Raw genomic sequence first — 6,503 nt, forward strand, 5'->3', positions numbered from 1 at the left:
GAGTCAAACTGTCAGGCTGTCCACCTATCAGATTTCATGTGTGGGCAGAGGTGTGGCTGGACATGCCAAGATAAGAGTAAAAACATGAATAAACCTCTAAAATATGAAGTAACCCCACTCTCAGAGAAAACATGTATCCTGTGTCTTTCAAGGTTCAAATCAGTGGGGTGGCACATCTTCAGTAATTAGGGATTATAACTATCATGTTCACTATTTGCATTAAAAAGTAACGTAATGTACCATTTCAGGTGCATAATTAGATCTTAAAGAGAAATTCCACCAATTTTTCATATTTTCTGCACAATTAAACATTGTAAACACTCAGAGTGGTTGTTTTGAAATGCTCCCTTCAAGTCAGAATTGTTCACAGTGGTGGTGATAGGAACCAGACGTCCACCTCTAAAGGCTCCCTCACAGAAAATTATTACTTGTAATGGTTATGAATGCTTTGCTTGGTGACTGAGACATTGTTTTATGATAGTTTTGAGAAAGTTTTGGCTTCAAATTATACTTTGTTTAATGCATCCATGGTGTAGAGGTACATGCAGCATATTCTGAGGCAAAATGGTCCCCAAAGAAAGCATTTTTTCTGATTTGCCACTACTTTACCATCATCAATATTACATATTAAAACTCAGAAGACCTGTGTAGGTTTACTGGTAAATTTGGATTGTAAATTAAATGGCTAGATTGGCATTATGGATTTATTAGGCTTATTTATTAGCCAACACCATCACGGTAAAGAAATCAGAGTTGGTCAATTTTATTTTCAATGGACTGTTTCACACCAAACCACTCTGAATGACTTTGTTTACATCTCAATGACTCAACTATGTAGAAAATTTAAAGAATCAGTGGAGCTCCCCTTTAAGCACCAAGTTGTGTCTTTGAGCAGACATTTACATGGTTTGTAACTTTGGAGGACAAAAATCTGATTCTTGAAAACTCTTAAAAATGATGGTTATTCAAGGGTTCTTTAGTAAAGAAAATGGTTCTATATAAAACCATGAACTCTCAAAGAACGCTTTGCATGATTAAAGGGTTCTTTGTATCATGAAAGCGTTCTTCAGATTGATGGAGAATCTGTTATATATGGTTCTGTATAGAGCCTTCTTGAAAAGGGTTCTATATAGCACCAAAAAGGGTTCTTCTATTGTTATGATGTCAAGCTTGTAACAATGGAGGAACACTTTTGAGAAAGATTCTACATAAAACTTTTTTATTTAAAAAGTAGTTAAATATAATTAAATATAATTATTTAAAGCACATTCTCCACTGATCTGATGAACCCTTTAATTATGCAAAGGGTCTTTGAGTGTTCATTGTTTTATGCACAAATGTTTTCTTTACTAAAGAACCCTTTAAGAACCCTCTTTTTTTTAAGTGTGTAGGTATTACTCTTACAGTAATCTTTCATTTTGTGATCTTACAGTGAGTGGCCTCTGTGTTATTATCCTCTTGGTTTGTCTTTCTTGTTTTTTTCAGATTGCTATTGTCAGTGTGCAAAATATTTTACAGTATTTTTTAATCAGAGATTCATACCCAAAGTTAATAAACCTCAGATGCCTTCAAAATAACAATTTGACAGCTTTCTGTATTATTAAAGTCAAAATAAACTTACATTTTCTTTATGGTGTCCATGATTTCACAGGTGAATGCCTTAGGCCAGTGTTAAATTGGGCCGAAGCTAGGAGTGGAGCTGCTGCACCTTTAGTTCATGAGAACAGCAAATGGGTGGAACTCTAGTAATGTAATTTCATGTAAATGTGAATCATTTCTAGGGGTGTAATGATTCTGAAACCAAGTCCCCAACCGCAATAGACGAACAAAACATTTCATTTCTCAGTTAACACTATGAATATCTATCTAAATAAATGCCTTAATTATGCCTCAACTCTAAAGTGGCCTAAATCATTTGCTGTTATTTATCCTGTTAATTCCGAAGAAACTGTTCAATAAAACATCTGTTGGTAGCACTTCAACTGAGCCTTACTACATAACATCAACATAATCATTTCATAAACATGTCATGACTAATGTAGTACGCTGTCATGAGGGAGGGGGGTATCACGATTCTTGAAAGATGGAACTGCGACACCCACCCCCACACACACACCCCCGCCCAAACTCCAACCAGCTGCCACCACTTATGCAGCCTGTTAAGATCTCATTACATTACTAATGTAACAAAACATTTTACAGTTAACACTATAACACATGTAAATCACAAAAAATGTATTCTATTTATACTTACTTTTAGTGTTCTAAACTGTTAGTGGTTTAGTAAAACCCAGATTTTTTTTTTTATACTTTCTTTAGTGTCTTTGAACTGTGGGAGGAAACCGACACAGACGTGGGGAGAACATGCAAACTACACACAGAAAGGACCCTTGTCGCCTGGGCAGGGAATTGAACCCAGGCCCTTCTTGCTGTGAGGCAACGGTGCTACCCAGTTTTTTGATTCACGCACCCCCAAAAGTCTGTTTTTTTCCACTGCATATGGTGGCATGACCTCCTCTTATCATTCTACTAATTTTCACAATCATACAAGAGCGTTAATCCTTTCTGCTGTTTCAAGAAACTAAAATATCTAAATACTTTAATAAGAACTAAATAACTGTGTTAAGTGGCTTAGATTATGTGATGTTACTCATCCTGTTCATTCCAAAGTAAATCCTAAATAAAACACTTCATTGGTATCACTTCACTTGAGCCCTGCTACACAACATTGACATAGGCATGCTGTAAATATGCTATGACTGATGTAGTATGCTGTCATGAGTTGCCATGACAGATTATTGATCATATTATGTTACAAAAATTTGTATGAGGCATAGGCTGTTATGACAACATACATTAGTCCCAGGTGCATCCAGCTTTACATGTAACTGATAGGACACATGAGATGGAAGTAAATATCGGCTATAGAGTTTTTGTGATGTATTGCTTTGCATGCAGCCAACCTATGAATATGAAGTTAGTTTGTGTGAAGATGAACTGTATTAAACTGAGCTCTGCAGGAGAAAATTTTGCTCTGCTGGAGTTCACTTAACACTTCAGGCTTTTGTGTGTCATTGTTGAGCTCAGAGAAGAACTGAAATCACTTGTAATGCAAATTCAGGGCTTAAAAATACTCTCACACTTTCATCAGGGTCTGTGAAGGATTCACACTTCTGGAAAACTGCTGGCTTTTTGCCTTCCATTACTGGGCAATATCTGGAAGTTAAGCTGCAGGTTTTATCCTTCATACATTGATGCATGAAGAAGATGTTTTTGATAAATTAAATGAAAATAATAGAAAGAACACTGTCAACAATCATCACTGTCACACCAAAACCTTGTATTTGCATTTATGTTGGTTTCTTTACATTGTGTGAGCATTTTATGATGAATGGACCAATAGTAGTGGTCAAAAATTGCTTTTTAAAAAAGGTTTCCACAAAGGAACTAGTTTTAAAAAGCAATTTTTGTGAGTTTTGATCACACCTTAAATATGTGGTTGTAGTATCTGGAGAAGCTGTAAGACTGCAGGAGGGAAAGAAGCCATCTATGCCAAAGAACCCTGAGAACTCATCTGAAGTTCTCAGGGTTCTTTGGCATAGATGGCTTCTACTTAACACTAGAAGACTGGACCTCAAGAGCAGACTGAAAAAGGATTGAGGTCCTGGGATGAGATGAGGAGGTGGTGGAGTGAAATGGCAGGTAGAGATGGAAATTTATCAGAAGTAGGTCAGAGAGAAGTCTCATTTGCTCAAATGTGACCCTGAAGCAGTGCATTTTGTTATAGCTACACACTAAAAAAATGTTCTTCCGGTAAAGAAAATGGTTCTATATGGAACCATGAGCATTCAAAGAACCCTTTGCTAAAGAACCCTTTTAGAGTGTATATGAGTGGATAAATTAAGCTTCACCAGAATATATTTATTATTTTCACTATTCATTGCGTATTACTAACTAAAATGATTATCATTTTCTCAATCTAAACGTGAAAATTACACGACTTCCATAGCATGAACACAGTTTCTAATTTTCATCAATGATGTCCAGTGAGATCAACAGGGGCTGCATGTTCCAACAGTGTAGACTCTTGAGGGAAATGGAAACTTTCCATTTTGGAGCTGCTTTTGTTAGTTTGCTGCTCATTGATTTATCCATAGCTCTCCTTGAAGGTGCTGAAGATATTGCTTTAAAAGCTGTTTGAAAGCTGTACTTGAACGAGAAGGCTACAATCACAGGTTATCAGAACAACATACAGCGTGCTGCAGCTGGGCTTAGTTAACACTTTGCAAACACATTAACTTTGACAGCCTAAAGGGAAGTTAGATAGGAGGGAGGAGGAGCTTCAGGCATGGCATTATTTCTTTAAATAATCATGGATTTACTAATTCTTTAGGAAACCTAGGCTGGTTCTTCTATAGCACTTTTATTCTTAAGAGTGCACATCCTGTATTCTGATGTTCATATTTTTTGGAAGTTGCCTGTATATGATGCAGAGAGGAAAAGCGCAGAGGTCAAGCATGTCAGGTAAACATTATCATCTTTGCCTTTATTGAGGTGGACTACAGTCAAGGAGAGCAGACGACAAATAATAAAAAAGTTACAGCATAACAATACACATCCACTCTTACTTTTCCACAGAAAAAATCATGTATTGCAAATGTGTTAGATTAACAGAAAGCATAGCGCTAAATTACAGGTATGCATGTTGGCTTTTTTTTGTTAGAACAGTTGTTAAAAGACGTAATACCGGGAGAGCTCGGAAACAAGAAGCTTTTTTATCTTCGCGTAGTCGTAAACAGGAGTATAGGCAACTTCAGAACGCAATTCACTTTGACTTTATTAACTGTTGCCATGACAATAACTGTTGGGAATAGAAAGATATTTCCTGCGGTAATGTTGTTATATTATGAGACAATTTCACACCGTCCACAGAGAAACAACAACTGTCCATGTTTGATTGATCACAGCAATAAGATATGATAACGAATCGACTTCTTGGCAGTTATATCATCACCTCAATGACTGTGGCATCCTGGCCCTGGAATGTTACCTTCCGTAATTGTCAGCTGTTGCCAGACGTTATTACTTTATTTTTTTAATTACTCAGTTTTCTCTGTTCAGAGATCTGGACAGACATCTCGGAATGCTTGGGAATGCTGCAGTAGGCTCAGCGCCGCGCTTGGAGCGCTGTGGCACATTAATTCACCACCCTGTGGATGCTGTAATGTGTTCTGTGCTCTCGTTGAATGGACTCTGTGTGTTGTATGGCAATCGAGCTTGCTTCATTAGCCAAATGCCTCCTTCTACCCACAATGAACATGAGCCGCCCATGGCACAAACCGGAGAAAATTACCCAAGTGTTAGGACCATATGTGCTAAAGCACGCCCACTGAGGAGCTGAGAATGAAGAGCTTCTTTAGCTTAAGTTCATCAACAGAACTTTAGGCTTAGGTGAAGGAACTAGAGGTCTGCGGGGGCATGAAATTGAAGCCCGAACCCGGCCTGTACCTGCGACTTTGAGACCCAACTAGGTCTAACTGGTACTGCTAAATGTGAAGCCCGAACCTGACCCGAACCTGCCTCCATGCACTTATAAATGGATGATCTCAGATGTGGTTTCACAGTTATTTGCTTTGTTATGAAGCACTTCAAATTCAGATTTTAGTTGATCGTCAGGAAATGAAATTTAAGATACTCCACACATGTATCTGAAGGCCGAGCTTATGTTGTAGCCGACACTGACTTAGGCAGCCTATACAAGTAGTCCCTTAATCTTGTTTAAATCTGTCACCAGAAAAGGTGAAGGCGTGTGCATGTCTACATAATTTGGATCAGTGGGTGCTTATTATTCTGTTGTTTATTCAGAGTAACTTTAAGACAAATCTAATGTGTGATTTATATTCCTGTTCATATATTTTCTTGTGAAAAAAAGTAGTTTGTGAGACAAACCTAACAAAAATCTATGGCTTTGTTAGATCATGTTTTTTACAGCATATGATTAGCGGTGAAGAACAGGTTTAGCCATGTTTTTGTGTTGGCCTTAAAGGGTTAATTGGTGCGAAGAAGTACACTGACATTTGGCTATTAGCTTCTATGGAACAGCTGCATCCATGGTAAATGTGGTGTCCTGCTCTCACAGCTCAAAATTTTCCTGCAAGCTCTTCGGTGTGCATGACCATTGTGCTTCATCTGATATAGGGACCAGTTCATAACGTTTCCACAATGGAGACGTTTCTGATTTATATGGAACAGTTGGCCTGAAACTTGATATTTTGCCGGGCTCCTGTCAGGCTCAGGTTGGGCAGCAGACCTCTAATAGGGACCGATGAATTTGTCAACAGTACCTTGATATTGGTTGAATGCAAAGGTTGCTGTAGGTCATAAAAACTCTCTTATCTTAACCCTGATCAATAAAGAACCTCCAATTCCGTCCAGCCAACAATTATTATTAACTTCCCTGAGCAGAAAGTCCTTGAACATCCAGTTGTTTCTTTTTTTTTAAG

The sequence above is a fragment of the Colossoma macropomum genome, unplaced genomic scaffold (assembly GCF_904425465.1).
Source record: "Colossoma macropomum unplaced genomic scaffold, Colossoma_macropomum, whole genome shotgun sequence".
Classification (NCBI taxonomy): Eukaryota; Metazoa; Chordata; class Actinopteri; order Characiformes; family Serrasalmidae; genus Colossoma; species Colossoma macropomum.